Genomic DNA, 20,633 nt, shown 5'->3' with positions numbered 1-20,633 from the left:
GAGTAATCTGGGCCGTTAACATCCTGAAATTCATGTTTTTCACTTAAGGATTGTGATCTTTCGGGTACAGGATGGAGCAGAGTCCCTGAAAGAACTCTGGAACTATGAAGAATTGGGAGAGGATACCCTAAAACCTTGGAACTTGAAATATTTTCTGCCGCCTCCTTGACCAGCAAAATGGAATCCTCTCTGTCCAGTCTTAGGCAAATGTCATGCTGGATGAAGGAACAGCTTGTCCTGTTTTGGTGAGAAAGAGATGCAATGTCCTTGTTGCAGAAAATACAGAAAGTACAGTGTGTAAGCTGAACTTATCATGACAGCAGATGCTCAAGTGATAACTGCTGCAGTAACCTTAGCTATATGGGTTTATATCATTAGCAAAATATACCCCATACAGCCAAGGCTACTGCAGCAGTGATCAATAAGAACAACATATTCTTTGTCTTCTTAAAAAGAGAAGAGTCCTATTTTCTTAGAATGTGTGGATAAAGGAAAAGGAAAAGAGACACCCTACTGCTGGGAAAAATAATGCTTCTGTTCTTTTTTCCTTTAGAAAGACTATGGAGAGGTCTGTTATTTATCCAAGAATGGTACAATTTACATACCAGATAATCTATGGCTTGCTGTGCCTTGAGTTTGACTGACATCTGCTTCTTTTTTTTCTTAATACTGCCTGAGGAGGGCAAATGTAAATGACAAAAATGGACAATTTTCACACTTTGCTCCATCTCTGTGGTGAGCCTTAAACCCCTCAGTCAAGACAACCTCCACAATTCATCCCGATAGTAGTAGTTCTGGACTGAACATTAGAAAGGCATATGACTAAGATGGTGATCAACATCAAAGTGACCTACGATCCCTTTAGCCATATATTAATCGTACCATTCTGCCTGAGTATCTTTTCATGTGCCCCAAGAAATTCCAAATTCACAGATTTATAGTAGAAGTAAATCTCCCCCTACAGCCATTCCACAAATGATCTTGCCAGCAGGTTGGTGTTTCAATATTGTCTGTCATTCCTGCACCACCCTGGAAATAGCTGAAGCAGCAAAGGGTTGCTTAGCCAAAAGGAATTCAAAGGGCATGTATCTGGAATCCACTGGACAGAGAACATATGGGAATTTGGGAAACTTTTCAGGAAGCCATTAACTACTGTTTCAAGATAAGATATTCAAGCAGAAACATTTTTACATGAGGAGGATCTGGCATGTCCAGATTTGCCAACAAAGCAGAATGGCATCATCTTTCATGTTGCTAGTAAATTTTATTTCTCCAATAAATTGGAGCAATTAATCAGCCTTTGAACCCTCTGTGGACCTGGGAACATCACATACATGAGGAAAGGAATAACCAAGAGACACTAATGCAAAGCAGCCACCTAAGAAGAAGTCTCCAACTGCTTTTCCATCTCTTGTACGTTTCCTTCCAAATGCCATAAAGAAGGGGAGGACACCATCAGAAGCTCTTCCACTAAAAACTCGTTAAAATAAAATTCTTGTCAAGTACTTCTTCCTTTTAAACCAGTGTCACATTTGTTAACAATGGATTGCAAAAGCATCCTACACCAAGACAGATATTTTGGCATGTTGTTTTTCCTTTTTCTAGGTATTAAACAAGATCTTACAGAAAAACGTCAAGACAAACTTATAAAGGACTCACCATTCTGACAGAAATCAAAATGGATACAAAAGAAATGGAAAAAAATGCCCAAACTGAGTAAGTGCATTTGCTCAGAAAACAGGTAATACGTGAACATACTGTCACACTCAGTTAATTACTGGCTGAGATAGGAAAATTTAGAAAACAGCAAAATAAATTAACTGAGTACTACCACTTATAGTTAACTACACTAAAGTTCAAAATATTCTGAAATCTTTACTGTCTGACTGAGCTGCATATCAAAACACAACCTTTATAAAAAGACCTTCTAACAGAATGCTGAAACCTGAGTCTCATTCACAAGCATACCATAGCAGACTAGCAGGAGTTTCAAAGCACTAGGACTTTAAACAAAGTACAGAATAACTGGAGAAAAAGTACTATCTACGTCGATAAAAAAATATGAAAAAAAACATTAATGCAAATTCAAATGGATTCAGCCTATAAAATCGCATTGTCAGAACTACAGTACAGCAAAAGATACATCCCAGACTTATAGAAGTTGGGAACTAGTGTAAGTATCCAAACTCCATATGAATTTGCTGCTATGTGAAAAATCTCCTTTATCTGAGAAGCAGTAACTTCAGAATTGGCTATAATAAGCAGAGAATTACAGACGTGCACATCCCCAATTAAAAAAAAAAAAAAAAAAAAAAAAAAAAACATTTTTTAGATTAAATTCATCCAGATTTTAATCGTAATTAGACTTAACACTTTAGGGTTAGTGACCCACAGTCAGACCCATCACTAGCAAAATAACAAGAAATGACAATAGAAATAAAAAAAGAAAATTTATGGGGAGATGTTAAAATGAACTAAAATAATAATAGATGAAGATTTACCAATTAAAAAGCTAATGTTAAATAAAAAGATAAAAAATGGATATATATCTACTCAATGAAATGAACTACTGAAAACCACATCATGAAAAACATTTGAAAACTCTCTCTCTTCAAAAATCTAACATACTGATTGATCAAAAACAAAAATTGGAAAATAAATTCCTCCCTGCACTTCCACATCCTGACTAAAGTTCAAAACTGCACAACCCATAAGAAAGGGGAATGCCAGAATCAAAATCAGTGACTGTTTACCCTGTTCTATGCATGCACAAGCTGTGTAACAATGTATCACTTGTGCTAAAATACATTACCATGTGAACACATCCATGACATATGGTGTTCGCTTGTAGTATTACCAATTAAGAAGTGTTGGGGGGAGGGTTGCATTATAAACCAACAATTTTAGATCAACTGCCCGGACTAGTTTTCTATGTAAAATCATCGAGAGTCAAAATGGACCTATCCAAAATGACACAAGGGACCTACTTTTATTAAATATAGAATACTATGGGTCAATCAAAAGGAGATCTTGCCTTCTGATCCTTTTCACTTTTCTGAAGAGGTCAGCACGATTTTGATGAAGGGCTGAGTGTATACTATTTATCTTGAACCTGCTAAGACATGCAACAGCCTCAGCAAAGCCTTCTATTTATATTTATGACTGGTGTATATCTGCCAAAGCAAATTAGGTACCCCATCTATTTCTAACCAACATATCTGGCCATTCAGTTGAGACCACTTTTCAATTTTAACTTCATTAATCTCACGCATTATTGAACAGAATGATAAGCTTTGCAGTCCTTGAATAACCCACCTGAAATATAAAAGAATGTGCAGTGCGTTACTTTAAAACTCATATGGTCAGAAAACTAACTGTTCAGAAAGTCATTGTATTCTGTTTCTTAAAAGGTACTTAGAGGTTACATTTGCCAGGTCTATAAGGCAACATTTGATATAATTATATATGAGAAAGCAGTGCCTAGAATACATTACTATAGTGTTAAGCACCATACCGATTTAGCTAAAACTAAACATAAATATGAATGGCAGAAAAGATGATAGATACTTTACACAATGCCTTCCAAGATTAAGAAATAAGCTTCTCTTTTCAGTCAGAAGTCAATCAGTAACTCCTTTAAAAATAATCTGGACATATACATACATATTTTTTCCTGAAAACTGACAGTTTGTAAGCTTCACAATCAAACATATGACTAAGTAAGCAGCTACAAAACCACGAGTAAGCACAATACCTGCAAAGAATTTATCAAAGGAACTAAAGGAAAACATGTGATAATGTTATTTTGTTGAATAAGGCATTCAATGAATAGGAACTGATGAAAGATATTAAGTAACTTAATATAAAATAATCTTGGTTGTAATTCAAATCTGCTTTTTTAAGAACACCATTTTGGATTAAAACATTATTTTTTTTGTCTTAGCTGCAAATTTGGCTTCTTAACATAAGTAATGTTTGACTTCTTAACTGAAACATAACTAGAATTACAGGTATTTAAAATGGAACACTTTCATTAATAGAATATTTCCACAACAGATGGCTACACCTAATAGGCTGTATTAAAGAATGAGATATATAATGAGAAATTATTTTTTCTCTTTTTATTTCACCACTTGCAAAAAACTTTGAAAATGTATTAAACTGCATATTTAAGAAGCAGTATTTGTCAAAGGGGGTGTGGCATGATGATAAAAGACATATGGTATGACTAAGCTGCCTGCCAGTAAATATTAATTGGCTCTACCAGCCACTAAATAAAATACACTAAATTGAAGCACTAAAAAGAAACTAGAGAAAGAGAAGAAATGTTGTTTTTCTCGGTTAGGGGTCGCTACAGCGGAACTCCGGTCCGCTAATGAGCGTGGCTTTTGAAAGTAAATTTTTTATGGGTGCCGAGGTGCCAGCTCGATGCCCAACCTTCAGCGAAGGCACGCCCATTCTACGCATGTCTTTCGAATACCACTTGACCGTGGAGAGGACATGTAGACCAAACAAAGAAGGTGCTCCAGTCGAGAATCGAACGGGAGAACCTCTTGCTGTGAGGCAACAACGCTACCGCTGCAGAGAAAGAAGAAATAAAAATCACAAAACATTCCAATTCATCCAAAAAACTAAAAGTTGCCTTACTTAGTTACAAGTCAGAACTGTGGTACAGCACATTTTCTGGGGTAGAGTTGTTTTGTCACATTTCCATTTTCATGAAGTTTAGATAATTTCAGATTATTTACATAAAATATCTGTATAAATCTAAAATAACTGGAGAGACTGAGGGTTGTTTTAGCTAGCTTGATTTAATTAAATCATGTGAAAAATTTCTAAACTACAAAGTTGTAATAAAATGACTGAAAATCCTTTGTGGAAGGGAAAGTTTTATGCAACATCAGGACAAACTAGATACTGGGAAGGACTTCCAAGACAGCTGTACACTAATCAACAGCATTATTTCAGCTGTCCCAGGGTAAAAACAGAAACTAAGAAAAAGAAGTATCATTGAAAGAGTTTTTTTGATAAAATTCATTTACTAGCTATTAAACACACTGCCTGGTTGTCAGCAAAGAGGAAATTTGGAAAATCTGATAGAAAATTAGCCAGAAAATGTGACGAAAAAAGACTGCCTGGGAATGACTCTGCAGCTGTTCAGCAAAAAGCAGTTTACTCTTCAGCTTTGGTTTAAGACATGGCTGCCAGTATTTTAGAGGAAAAAGAAATCAAATGCACTCAGAGGTGATTAAACATAAATAAAACACAGAAGACATCCATCAATTCAAACAATAAAAGGCTGGAAAAAACAGAGGAAGCCATTCAGATGAACTGATAAAAAACTGCAAAAGCAAGGGCTGACATGAAGAAGAAAGCTCTCTGGATAAGAGGTTTCTCAGGAAGAACTACTTAAAAAATATTAAAACTGGAAGATAGAGCATGCAAAGAAAACCTGAGATTTTTGGCTACACCACAGAAACTGGAAGGAACAGACTGTATTCATTTTATGAAAACACAAATAAGCAAATGGACTGGTGTTCCACAGCACAATTTATTAACTGGAAGTGCACATTGAGTGTACACTCCAAACCTAGCCGTGAGAAAACACGCAAGACCTATATTAGTAAAGCTGCAATCATACCAGCAGAAAGAGTTCATCCTGACAAAACTGTGGCAGAAGGGCAAAGTACTAAAAACTGGAGACAGCAGAGTGTTTGCAAAAAAATGATTATTCACTATACACCAGGCAGAAGAAAAGCAAATTTATCCCAGCAATAAAAGAAGGTCAAGAGGCCGGTGCGAAATTCAAGCTACTGTATTCAGCTGTCCAGAGATTGTTTTCTCCTGGAGGATCAAAGACATCTTTTGATGTAGGACAGGCTAAGGAGGAAGAAAAAAAGTTTATCCAACAAAAAGCAGAAGAGGACTCTGCTTGTCATTCTTGTGATGGTAAGCTTCATAAAGAGACTTTGCTGGTGAAATCTTTTTCTGGTGTTCCAAAGGGAAATGCTCGAAAGACAAAAAAAGCACAGAAGTTGACTAGAAGAATCAGCATTACCTCTGCCTTGAACCAGAATCTGGTGTTGGGAGATGGAGATGAACACTAGCAACCCTGAAATTATTGAATAAATGGAAGACAACAAATCATCTTATCACATCTGTGAAATGTGGTTTTGCGAAAAAGTGGCTGAAAAACACTTGACTTTTGTTGACTTTGTTAAACTTGTGGATAGACTAAAAAGCACATACCTTACTTTACATCATTAATCTTTAGAAGGACACTAAATTGAGGAACACTAACTGTAAGTAAAACTATTTTTGTTCTTACTAGTATTTATATAAATCTTTCCTTGATATAAATTGCATTTTACATACAGTAAAACAGTTTTATGTAGTGTGTAGTCAGGAATTTTAAATGTGGGGAGTATTTTCAGTGACTGTTGTGTGTGTTAAATATATTAAAGTAAATAAGTACTTTTTTAGTTGTAAGAAATGTTGGCTTTACAGTATAACAAGAGGAAAAAAGGCTGAAGAAATGCAAGTTTAATGCTCATATGCTGTAATCTTCTGATGCTTGGCGGGAGTGTAAAAGTGCACTGATTATATTATGTGTAGAATTAGGATATTTTCTCTTTTTATTTTACAAGGATGAATGTCTAGATTACTACCTTTGGCTTAAGCTGTAAGCAGGTGTTTTTATATGAAAGTACACTTTAAAAATAAGACAAAATGAAGAAAACCATGAAAATGCTAAGCTTCTTACAACTGTACAGATATTAGCTTGTTTTCCACTGGCAAACATTCACTGGAATCGAGATGTCTGCAGCTGAGGGCAGCTGTGTATTCTTTTCTGGGTGAAGTTTACAAAGACTTATTGCTGAGTACATTTCCATGCAGACAAGCTGTCTCCAGGTACAAGCAGCTAATCTTTTTTTTTTTCAAAACAGGTTTATTGTTTTAACATACAAGAGAAATATCATAACAATTTTATACAAGTAATTAAAAATAGATATGATTATAACATTCAACAAAACAACTAAAGTATTTACAAAGACATCCACTACAATCAGATCAATTAATTAAACTAAAATACCATGCTATTAAAATTAGGATTTTTTTTAACAACAAGCAGTTAATCTTGAGAACGCTCGAGTATTTTTTGCTGAAGGAAATACAAAATGTAAAGGTACAGTGGCAAGTGGTTCAGTGAAAAAAAATGTTTGAAATTAATGGAAGTGAATAAGAGGTAACTACCTCTCTAGCAGCCTTAATACTTTGATGCAGTTAAACGAACAGTGTACAATTTTGTTTTATTTAAAGACAGACTGCACTTTCTCTTAGCACTGATAGTTAATATTTTCTGAAAGCATGCATGCTTTGTTCATATCTGGAAGGAGAAGAGAGATAAGAAAAGAATAGACAGCAATCAGTGTAAGTGGCAGTACAGGGTGTAGCATAGGTAACTTTAATTTCAGGTTAGATATTGCCTGTATGTACAGCTTCCAATTTGAGGAAATCGGCTTCTGAAGGGTTAAACTTCATGTTTTGAAGTTGTACATAGTTTTCTGTGTGTGTGTTCCAAGTTAATGGAGGTGGGGGTGTTTTATATTTAGTAGTTTGTTTGAGAATTTTCATTAAAACAAAAAGTCTTGAAAAGTGTGATATAGGTTCAAATGTAGATGTGTAGAATCAACTATACAAAAGATCAGTCTGCCAAACATGCATGTAACATAAAAGCTGCAAATACACATTATAAAAAAACCTGTAATGTATAATACATGGGAACAACAGCTTTTTTGTCCAGATTATCTTGAAATATGAATGGCCTTACAGGTATAGATAAAGAGGAAAGAGTATTGACTTATATTAAAAAATATACAGTGAAAAAAGCAATGCTATAGGAGGCATGCTTGGAAAGAAATGAGCCTGTGAATTTGTCAAAGAGAGGATTTCAGAATGGCTATTCAGAAAAATATCACGGACAGAGAAAAACAGGAGTAATTATACTAATTGCTAGATTGGCTCAAATAGCAATAGAAGAGGAAAAATACAACAACGGTAGATTTGTGGAAGTAAGCGGCTACTGGCAAGAGAGGAGGATTACGATGGAAAGTATTTATATTCCACCAAAAACTATTATGGAGCTTAAGAAATATTTGGGAGAAATAATCAGCTTTTAGCAAGGAATATTATTTATAGGTGAGGACTGGAATTTGATTTGTAATAGTGAGGATGTATCAGGTGGACCTAGAAGGGACAATATAACAAAATAGGGTATATTTCAGAAGAAATTTTTGAAAAAATATGAATTCTATAGTAGGAACTCGGACAGAATTTACATATTATTCCTCAAGTTACAATAACTGGGCTAGACAAGATAGAAATTATATTTCAAGGAACATGTGCATTTAATTGAAAGCTTTGACACACACCCAATAACTATTTCTGATCATGCAACAATAAAAACTCAGATAAAAATGCAGGATAATGAATTAAAAATAAGAGACTGGTGCTTTCCCACCTACCTGTTAAAAAGAGTGGAATTTTAAGGAATGGGTAGTGGAAATTATTTGAGAGCTATTATGTAAGATAGAATTATCTTCAGAGGTTATAGCTAGTCACTGGGATAAAATGAAAATGGAGTTTAAAAATAGGGCCAAAATAAAAGAGAAAGCAATATGGTTAAGAAGTAATAGAAATTACTAAGAAAGGCTGACAAAGGTTGAAGTATTGTGGAATAGGGGGAATATCACAGAACAAGAGCTGGAGCAAATACAGAGTGCTAAAGAGAAAATAAGGGAGTATTCGGATAATATGCATGAGTTTAGAAAGATTGCAGTTAAGAACCTATTTTTTTAAAACAACTCCAGAGCACAGAATCTTTTAGCACAACTTATGCAGAAATGTTGAGAGAATTGCAGCTAAACTTAGGGAACTTGTACCAAAAAAAAATAATGATAATAACCAGATATTTTGTACAGGTTTTAGAGATATTCAGAAATCTGAAAATCAAGAAAGAGTGCAAATGGAAATACTTATGGAATACTTAATTATGCCAGGGTTAGAGGTAAATGAGGCTCAACAACTAACAGCTAGGAAAGGAGGTAATGAGATAAAACAGTAATATATAATCAATGTTCATGAATGACTCCAGGAACAGATAGTATTGATGTGGAAGTTTGGAAATTAGGAGGGAAGAAGGTAATAAAGATCTGGAAGATTTTGTTTAATAGCATTTTAAAAGGAGGGGAGGCACCAACATCATGGAAGAAAGCTGTGGTGGCTGTGTTACCTACAACTGGCAAAGACCCTTCAGACCCAGCTTCATATAGATCCATTTCAATTTTAAACCAAGATTATAAAGTGTTTATGTCTATACTAGTTGAAAGGTGTTGCCAAAATGTATACATATGGGTCAACATGGTTTTGTGTTGGGGAGGCAAACATTTGAGAAAATTAATAGACCAATGATGATCCAGAAGGAAGCAGAATGTAAGACATCATCTCAGTTGTTGTTGGGTCTTGACAGAGAAAAAAAAAACATATGGCAGAGTAAACTGGGATTTTATGTGTAGGATATTGGAAGCATTTGCATTCCCCAATACAATAATACAGTTAATTAGAAGCATATATGAAAGATGGGGGGGGCAAGAATTAAAGAGGGAGATTCCTCTCAGATAAGCTGTGTTTGTACATAGGACCCAGATGGGGGTGCCCTCTTTCCCCTTTATTTATTTAGTTATAATTTTATTTTATTTTACATTGATTCACTGATACATTCTCTGGTTTCTCCACTTCTTCTGCCTACCCCTCTCCTCACTCTTTCTATTAAACTCTCTACATTCCTACTTCTCTCCTCTCTCTGGCTCTTCTCTCGCCCCTCCTATTCACATCTCTCTCTGACTTTTCTCCCGTACTCCTGCCTTGCTCCCGCCCTCTCTCCCTTTCTCACTAGCCTCCTTCCTGCCTCAGTTCCTCCCCTTCCCCCAACGCTCTCTCCTCACACCTTCCCATTATCTTACTTTCGCTCATCCTGAATCTATATTGCTCTGCCCTGGCTTCTGGCACCATTTTTAAATCCCCACTTTCCCCTCCGGCCCTCTACTGCGCAGGCTGTTGGTTCCGCTTAAGGGTGAGTGATATTCTGTTGAACACAAACTGTAAATTCTATGGTTTTTGCTTGCTATTACTTTTTCTCTCCTTAATGAACTCTGTAGCCCTTTGTTTACTGCAACCCACGTGTCTGCCCTTTATAACTTACATGGCATAGCTGCTGTCTCCCTAATTTCCCCACACGTGGCTTAAGGTTGTGCCTGTTTAGGGTCAGCCTCTGTTTTGTTCTGCCAGAAGAAACTGAATGACTAGTACTGCAAACAGGCAGTCGCCACCATTTTAGGTCATTTGTGTCCCCGCAGAGCAAGAGAGTGAAAAAGAAAAGGAACCTAAATCAAACTATAGAAATTCCAATGGCTCTCATCACTGCTTCACCAGCTCTTTGAGACAATTTCAAAAGCTCTGTCCCTCGCTGTGGTAAATTATTTGCAATGCCAGTCCTGATCAATTCCCCACTTGATTAATTCCCCCTCTGGTTCGCAATAGTTACGCTGTACTAGTGTCTACTTTTGTGAGCTACTTTTTGATTAATTTCCCATGGGATTTCAATAGTTACTCTGTAGTAGTGTACAAATTTGTGAGCTACGTTTAGAAAAAGAAAAACAAAAAAATCTTGCTTTTTTCCAACTTTCTGAAATTTAAGAAAGTTCAGTTACAGATTTGCTGTTCTGAACTGTTTGTAAGTTTCTTGGAGGCCAGGGCTTGCTTGGGCTAAAGGGAAGTCTCTGTGTTCACCAGTGGCAGTGATTAACACTGAGCAGCCTGCCTGTCCCTGTAGGAGTGGTTACTGCCTAGAAGCTGTAGTTTTATTGGCCATTTTGGGTCAATTCTAAACTTACCTTAATCTCTCTCTCTTAAAACCCTGCTGCCTCGTGGTTTTGGCATCTTTCCAGGCTTGTTAGTTGTTGCTGAAACATCTACCAAGGGGAGAAAATGCTGACAGAAGAAAGGAGCCACTTTTGAGATTTTAAGTATTTTCTTCTGATTTTTTGTTTAGAATTACTGCTTTGCCGCCTACTTTTCGGTGTTTTCTGGCTTGCTAAAGTTTATATCTATATTAGAAACATTATTTAGAACACATCTAGAGCCTGTTTACTGCATTTCTTGTGTTGCGCTTAATTTAAAATCTTTTTTTTCTCTTAAAATTGCATTTTACCTGACTTTGGCCTAGCACTCAAGTGGGTCATTTATTGCACTGTTGTGAATATTTTGCTACTTGTGTATCTCTGCTACCTTTAAACTAAAACAAAAAAAAAAACAAAAAAAAATCTTGCTTTTTTCCCACTTTCTGAAATTTAAGAAAGTTCAGTTACAGATTTGCTGTTCTGAACTGTTTGTAAGTTTCTTGGAGGCCAGTGCTTGCTTGGGCTAAAGGGAAGTCTCTGTGTTCACCAGTGGCAGTGGTTAACACTGAGCAGCCTGCCTGTCCCTGTAGGAGTGGTTACTGCCTACAAGTTGTAGTTTTATTGGCCATTTTGGGTCAATTCTAAACTCCTTGATCTCTCTCTCTTAAAACCCTGCTGCCTCATGATTTTGGCATCTTTCCAGGCTTGTTAGATGTTGCTGAAGCACCTACCAAGGGGAGAAAACACTGAGAGAAGAAAGGAGCCACTTTTGAGATTTTAAGTATTTTCTTCTGATTGTTTGTTTAGAATTACTGCTTTGCCACTTACTTTTCTGCATTTTCTGGCTTGCTAAAGTTTATATCTGTATTAGAAACAGTATTTAGAACACATCTACTGCCCGTTTACTGCATTTCCTGTGTTGCCCTTAATTTAAAATTGTTTTTTTCTCTTAAAATTGCATTTTACCTCATCTTGGCCTAGCACTCAAGTATGGGGTCATTTATTGCACTGTTGTGAATATTTTGCTACTTGTGTATCTCTGCTACCTTTAAACTAAAACAAAAAAAAGAAAAAACAAAAAAATCTTGCTTTTTTCCCACTTTCTGAAATTTAAGAAAGTTCAGTTACAGACTTGCTGTTCTGAACTGTTTGTAAGTTTCTTGGAGGCCAGTGCTTGCTTGGGCAAGGGAAGTCTCTGTGTTAACCAGTGGCGGTGGTTAACACTGAGCAGCCTGCCTGTCCCTGTAGGAGTGGTTACTGCCTAGAAGCTGTAGTTTTATTGGCCATTTTGGGTCAATTCTAAACTCCTTGATCTCTCTGTCTTAAAACCCTGCAACTCTCTTTTTGCGCGGTGTTGCGCACAGAGCAGCGTCGGGCAGCGCCGCTTAAACAGGTTTAAACTATTGCCGGCTCCACAAAGTCTGCTCTTCACTTTTTCCCTTAGAACTGCTCTAAATCTCTAATTAAGCACTCTACTTGCTCGTATAAGTAATCTCATAGGTAAACACAAACTAAAGCACTACATCCTCTAATACTCCTTCAAAGCACTTGCTCCCTATTGGTTCTTTCTGATCAGTCAATAAGTAGTTCCCTATATTATTCAGGCATGTCCAAAGGTCAGTTTCGAGTTTACTCTCCAGTCCAGCTGGTGAATCTGGGAATCTTGAGGCAATGTTACAACTGCCTTATGTATACAGACCACCCTCTCCTCCTCCCAACAAGCTCAAATATATGTGAGAGATGCAAATATATAGCCAAACTGGAGACTAAGCTCTCTCAACCCAGTAGTGGCACAGCCTGTCAGGAGGAGAAGGTAACCACACACACCACAAATCCAGTCTCACATAAACCTATCGCATCAGCAAACCAAACACATAAACACACAAAAACATACTCGGAGGCTCTAAATAAAAATCTGCCTAAGCAGCAGAGACCTCCAAAGCAGACATCCAAGCAACACCTACCAGGAAACAATATCCACATAGCACATAGCTCACAAAGTCAGTGTGCCACACAGTCACAGCCCTTAAGGCTAAACAACACACCTAATACACTTGTAATAGGTGACTCTATTGTCAGACACACTGACGTCCCACTCACCAGGCTGAACAAGGAGAAGGTTACTGTAAGCTGCCTGTCGGGTGCCAGGATCTGCCACATAACACAAGCACTCAGGTCACTCCAAAGCAAGTACAAATATGACTACGTCATTGTCCATGTTGGTGTGAATGACCTGAGACGTACCTCCCTGGACTACATGAAAAAAGACATACAGGAGCTCTTTGATCATGTAGCCCAGGCCGGTATGACCCTGACCTTGAGTAGCATCTTACCCTCACCAAGAATGATGCCACAGTATAAAGACAAAATGATCAATTTTAACAATTGGCTAAAGTATTGGTGTCATTCAAAGGGGATCCAGTGTCTGTCAGCCTGGGATGACATGCTCAACAAGCCACGTTGCTTCGCTAGGGACGGCTTGCACCTGTCACCCCTGGGATTTCAAATACTGGTAAAGGCTCTTGCCCCCCCATAGTGTCTTTTTTACGCAAGGCTCAAAAGAAAAACCCACCCCCATAGACAACAAAAAGAAAAAAAAACTAAGGGTAATGCTGCTCAACGCCAGAAGTCTAAACCTCAAGATGCATGCACTTGAGACTCTCCTCAGTATGGAGAATATCGATATCTGTGCAGTGACAGAAACCTGGATCAAGGCTCCCAAGCACACCCCAGCACTAAAAGGTTATACTTCATACCATGCTTTCCGGCCCCAAAACTCAGACCGAACCACAAAAGGAGGGGGAGTATCCATATTTATCAAAGATACCCACATCTCCAGGTTAGTGGCACTGCACGAAGCATCGGAGACCATCCATGTGCAACTAACAGTGGGAAAAACTGCCTTTCAGTTTGTAGCCTGCTGCAGACCACCCTCCCAAACACAGGAATCTCACTCGGCTTTCCTGAGAACACTGGAGAATATGAAGGTCTCTCCAAACACTATTATATATTGGGTGACTTCAACTACCCAAACATCGATTGGGAAAATTACTCAAGCCCAAACACCCTTGCCCAACGGTTCCTAGAATTTATAAACTCAAATGCTATGGAACAACTGGTCACCACTCCCACAAGAGGGGAAAACATATTGGATCTGGTCATCACCAACATGGAGTCTCTATGTTTCACACCAGAGGTATACCCTTCATTGGTAAGATCACACCATAAACAAATCTCACTGGACATCCATATTCCATCCCCACCCCTAGCCAAGGATACCACGGTGAAGAACTTCTCAAAAGCAAACTTCACACTTCTCAAAACTGAGGTGGAATCCTTCAAAGCCCCCGGGCCAGTGGGAAATACGGCCCAAAATGCAGAATCCTTTACAAAAGCATTCTATGGACACCTACAGGAATGGGCATGCTATCCCAAATAAAACCAAGACTCACTCCTCCAAAGGCAGGAGACCTGTCTGGTGGACCCTGGCCATAAATAAGCTATACAACAGAATGAGAAAACTACTACATGACAGAGCAAAATCCCAAAAAGGGAAGGTGTCACTGATCAGTACTAGCAAGAAACTACGATCCCACGACTACAATCACAACGCCTTCTTTAGTTATGTCAGAAACCTGGGAGGCAACTCCCAAATATGCTCTGAGTTAGTGCAAAATGACAAAAAATACACTGAACCCACAGACATTGCCAACATCCTGGCAGAAAGGTTCAGTGCAAAATTCTCTCCCCCTCCCCCCCCAAAAAAAAGCAAATGTCTATCCCAACAGAGTGAAGCTTTCCTGAGATCACAGATGCATAGGTGAGAGCTGCCCTCTCCAAAGCAAAAAACACAGCATCAATGGGACCAGACGGTGTCCCGGGCTGCGTCTTACACAAGCTCCAAGAAGAACTAAACCCTCATATAAAGTCACTGTTCAATCTCAGCCTTACTACAGGATATGTACCCAAGGAATGGCATACAGCAACAGTGGTCCCACTCCACAAAGGTAGTGCCACAACAGACCCCGGAAACTACTGCCCTATAAGCCTGACTAGCCTGGTCTGCAAAGCTATGGAGCGTATCATCATGGAAATCTTAAACAAAGACATTGGGAAACTCCAGACACTGCATCCTACCCAATTCAGCTTTGTTAAGGGCAGATCTTGCCTCTTGAACGTGGTTGACTTCTTTGAAACAGTTACCAAAGCCAGAGCTGAAGGGAAGGTAGTCCACACAGCCTACCTGGACCTCGCAAAAGCCTTTGACACAATACCCCACTCGGGCATCATAAATAAGCTCACCAGCTTAAATATCAACCCCTATGTCACAAGATGGGTTGCAAACTGCCTCAGGGATAATACTCACATGATCAGAATAGCAAGTGCCATGTCAGACTCTAAACCAGTTACAAGTGGTGTGGCACAGGGCTCAGTCCTGGGACCTCTCTTGTTCGGTATATATTTCTCAGAGGTACAGGCTAACACGGGTGGACTATGGCTGACCAAGTTCGCAGATGACTGCAAACTGGGTGCTATAATCGACTCTCCGGCTGACACAAGCATCCTCCAAAAGGGTCTCACAGAGACGGATAACTGGTGCCAGAGCCATGGCCTAAAGCTAAATGTGAAAAAGTGCATAGTCATCCCCTTTGGGAAAAACAAAGTGCCCACAAATTACCACATAGGTGGTAATCCATTAAGTACGGAAGAAGTAATTAGGGACTTGGGGACCCAAGTAGATAGCAATCTCTCCTTTGATAATCACGTTGCCAAAGTGGTTAGAAAGACCTTCTGTATAGCCCACCTTATCATGAAAGGGTGCACATCTAGATCAAGAGAGGTCATTGTGCCCCTCTACTCATCACTTATCAGGCCCATAACTGAGTACAATGCCCCGTTTGGGATGTACCTTACCAGACACCTACAGCAACTGGAAAGACCCCAAAAGTATCTCACCAAGAGGATCAAGGGGCTCAAACAGATGCCCTATGCAGTTCAGATAAAGAAACTCCAGCTCTACTCAGTTGCGTACCGCCTACTCAGAGGTGATCTGTGTCTGACGTATAAAGCCATGTCCAACCCAGAATTAATGGACATGCTTCACCTCAGGAAATCCAAATCCCTTAGAGCTACATGCTCCAGGGAGTTGAACCTCAGCACAGAAATAAATAGGACATGCTGGAGGGACAGATTCATATCCCAGAGGCTCCCCTCACTCTGGAACAAAATTCCAATCCATGCTAGGCACAGCTCCTCACTGACACTCTACAAGAGAAATCTTGACGAGTGGATGGGAGATCGTAAGTTTACCCCTGGGATCTCTTCTGTGTCCCTGCTTGACAGAGGTACAGTAAATTAACCTTAAAAGGGCTACCTTCTGTGACCTACTATACAGAGGCACAGTCAACTAATCTAAAAGGGTGGTGAAAGCCAAACACATTCTGGCTAGGCTTATAAATACCCTAGGGCAGATACCTAGTATCAACCTATGAACCTATGATCAATTCCCCACTGGATTTCAATAGTACACTGTATTAGCATCTAACTTTGTGAGCTACTCTCTACCTTTGCAGCTCCCTCCCCAATAGACTCACAAAGGGCTTTATGTGCTGCGTGCTGCCCTGACATTTAAGATTTATTTATGTTTTAGCAAAGGAACATCTAACTGCTAGTTGCCTATAAATTAAGCTGTTAGCATGTGCTGTGTGTAACACCTATGTTTAATCGCCAAAGAACTGCTTGGTTGCCTTACATTTTTTTTATTAACTGTTCATAATGGTGGTAACGGTTTGGTTGCTTTACATTTTCTATTAACTGTTCAAAACTGTGAAAGCATATACTGCGTTAGTCGCCAGACTTATTCCAGACCTGTGATAAAGTGTTCAGAACTGTGTTGCATTTACCTATAGTGCACTGTTATATTCTCTACATTCCCTCCTAAGTACTCCCCTTCTCTAATTTCTCTTCTCTCTACTTTCTCTCCTACGTACTCCCGTTCTCTTATTTCTCTCTCCCTTGATAGCTCACTACTTGTACCCACTTTTCTCCTGTCTCTCCCTATTCCTTCATTTAATACTGTAACTGAATACACAAGACTTATGTCCACCTAACTATACCTTTATTATACCTTTTCCCTTACAATTTTCATCCCTGCTGAATTATTTTCCACTCCAGGTGTGTTCCAGTCCTCAGCGTGGCTTCTCGGTCATGAAAGAACATCTCTAAAGGACTCCTGCTGTGCTTCATTTATAGTCATATTAAACCTGTACTTCAGATTTAATATCAAAGAGTATGTACCTCACTGTATAGTAGCCATTATAATCTTCTTGTGAATTTTTTGCTTAACTACCCACTGAACAGCAGCTAGCAGCCTACCATGGATTTCTGATCCCTCTCTCTACCTTCCTTGTCCCTTTGCGCACTTCCCCTGAAGTCCCTGAGATCTAGCCTTGTAAATACCTGATTTGGCCTCTAGGTTGCAGCATTTCCTGCTGTCTCTCTGTACCCTAATGTTTAGCAATACTTTTGTTTAAATAACACAGCCCTGTTTCCAACCTCAGTTTCCAGCCACCATTCCCTTTAAACACTTCTCTGCTCTGTTCAACCTCTAGTCTCTAGCAAACCTCTTTTCAACTCAAATTCTGAGTGCCTTCCCTATAGTCTACTCTCCTCAGCTCTGTTCCCTCGATTCACTGATGCACTCTCTGGTTTCTCCTCCGCTTTGGCTCTACCCGCTCCGTTCGCCCTGCGGGCTCACTCTGCTCCCCTTCCCTACCCCCAATTCCCACACACCCCCAGTGGTCCTAGCCATATACCTCTCTAGCCACTCTTACATCCCTTCTGTCTAATCCCAGCCCGCATTAAAGGTATTCCTGCCATTTTACATCACTCCTCCCACTTCATAACATTCCTCACTTATTCTCTCTCTATCTTCAACTTCTTCATTACAATGCCTATTTCACCAATATCAGCATACCTCAAACCCCCTACTCCTATTCTCAATTCTTCCTTTCCTTTTCCTTCCCTATATCCTAACTGCCTATGAACATCTTAGCTACTCTAATTTCCACCAGCGCTCTAAAGAAACATCCCTACCAGCTTTATCAGCCAACCTTAAACACATTAACATAACATCCACAACCATCTCCTCCCAAAGTATCAGAGTTATCCATATTACCTATAAACAATACCAAGTCAAGAGAACCCATAACATATTGAATCTTTCCCTAATTCACACATTTAGATTACACCAACACCTCCTACTGGATGGTGACATTCATCCCAATCCTGGCCCTACTAATAATGGTCCTTCTAACCCAGTTAGACCCTCTCCTTCTTCCTTTCACACCCCTACAAGACTTCCTAACTCCCTCTTCATAGCTTACCTAAATATACAAAGTGTAAATAATAAAGTGACTCACCTTCATGCTCTACTGGATGTTCATGACTTTGACAACCTATGCCTAACTGAAACATGGTTAAAACCAGCAACCCAAGACTATGAAATCACCCCTCCAGGATATAGTATTTTAAGAATGGATCGCCTTAACAAGAAGGGTAGGGGCGTAGCCTTAATATACAAAGCAGGGCTCCAAGTTACTCTACTAGATACCCACACACCATCTGATACCAATACTGAAATTCTCATCACTAAGCTACAACTAAATACTAGTAAGTCCATCTACATTATTTGCTCCTATTTTCCTCCAGGTAATAACATCATCCCCCTAGAAAATCTCCTTAGATGGCTTTCCAATAACTATCCACAAGAAACCATACTGCTAGGCGACTTTAATATAGACTGGAATACCTGTAATACTAATAACCCAACTACCCATATAAACCTACAAGGCTTCTCCCAAACTATCACCTCACCCACCAGAATCCACAAACTTACCAGTAAAGTACCTTAGATTGGATTCTAATAAATACTCACTCCCCAACATATATGTCAGGCATCCTGCCAGACAACATTAGTGATCACTCACTAACTTATATAATTAGACAAAAGAGTAATATTCCTTACCCTTCAACTTTTGGAACTCGCTCCAATAAACATTTTAACCCTGAACACTTCCAAAATGAACTCAGTGTATGCAACTGGTCACCCCTAAAACACTTCCAGCTAGAGGAAGCAGTGGCATACTTTAATTCTAAGTTCTTAGAAATCTTGAACTACCATGCCCCTTCTTGTACTCTTAGAAACAGTACAAAGACTGCTCCAAGGCTTACAAAGGAAACTAAGCAAAAAATTCTATTAAGAAACAAATTTTGGGCCAAATGACGTACTTCTAAAGACCCATCTGATCATTTAAACTTTAAACAGCTTTGAAATTCTACTAAAGCATCAATATTATTAGATAAAAGAAAAATTCTACTTTAAACTTCAACAGACCAATCAACATAGACACAAAATTTCTGGTCAGGTATCAATAGACTCCTACATCCAGGCAACTCTACGACACCAACCCCATCAGGTATTTCCCAAGAGACTCCCAAACAAATTGCTGATACCTTTAATATCTTCTTTACTGAAGTCATCCAGTCACTTGCTAACTCTCTACCTCCTGTATCCTCTAATCTACCCACCTCCTTAGCTAACTCTCCACTTAATTTCCAACTACAACCTGTGCCTACATCCCTCATCTATAAGCTTCTTCAAAAACTCAAACCTTCTACCCCCTCTGCTGACCTCTTACCTGCTAAATATCTGCAAATAGCAGCTAAAGGTTTAGCTTACCCTATTTCTATCCTAATAAACAGAACCATAACAGAAGGTACCATCCCATCCATCTGGAAAGTCTCCCATATAATCTCCCTACACAAAGGTGGCAACTCAACAGAAATTTCTAACTTAGGTCCAATTGCCCTTCTCTCTCCCATAGCTAAAATCATGGAGAAATGCATTCACCGTCAACTGTTAGACCACCTTCTCCAAAATAGACTATTAGCTAGCTCTCAGCATGGCTTTAGACCCTTCCATAGCACCACTACTGCCCTCCTATAATTTTCTGACCACATTAATAAAAACCATAACAATAACACCCTGTCCTCTGCCATCTCTATTGATCTCTCAAAAGCATTCGACATGGTTAACAATGAGCTACAGTTGAATATTCTTAAGTCCCTCACACTTGATACTCAAGCACTTCAATGGTTCAAGTCCTACTTAGATAACAGGCAACAAGCAGTGCTTTGGGACAACAGTCTATCCACCCATCTTCCTGTCACCCTTGGTGTACCCCAAGGTTCTATTTTGGGCCCTCTTCTATTCTCCATCTTTATAAACGATCTAACTATAAGTATCCCCCAAGCTACATGCATATGATACGCAGATGACTCCACATTAATATGCTCAGCTACAGGTCCATCTGAACTGCAGTCCCTCACCCAAAATGTCTTTGAACTAGTAGAAGAATGTTTTTTACAGCATCTGATTCTCCTTAACCCCAAAAAGACTAAACTATTGCTCTTTACTCCTACACGAAAGTCCACCCCAATTGACCTCATTATTAAATCCAATAATGGCACAGTCATATCTCATGACACTACCACCAAACTCTTAGGAGTAACTATTGACCACAACCTTAACTACGATACTCATATCAATACCACAATAAAATCAGTTAACCGAAAACTAGGCTCCCTCTATAAAATTAAACCCTTCTTTACTCC

At 38.9% G+C, this 20,633-nt stretch overlaps 1 protein-coding gene across 12 annotated transcripts in view; it reads right to left on the bottom strand.

Annotated features, from left to right (window-relative positions):
• Nucleotides 1-20,633, bottom strand: part of CAMK2B (calcium/calmodulin dependent protein kinase II beta) — a 3,372,251-nt gene that overhangs the window by 537,386 nt on the left and 2,814,232 nt on the right. The window lies entirely within an intron of this gene.

This window comes from Protopterus annectens, chromosome 9.part0 (assembly GCF_019279795.1).
Source record: "Protopterus annectens isolate FY-2018-M chromosome 9.part0, PAN1.0, whole genome shotgun sequence".
In the NCBI taxonomy this organism is placed as follows: Eukaryota; Metazoa; Chordata; order Ceratodontiformes; family Protopteridae; genus Protopterus; species Protopterus annectens.
This window is presented reverse-complemented; position numbering and strand designations above follow the sequence as displayed.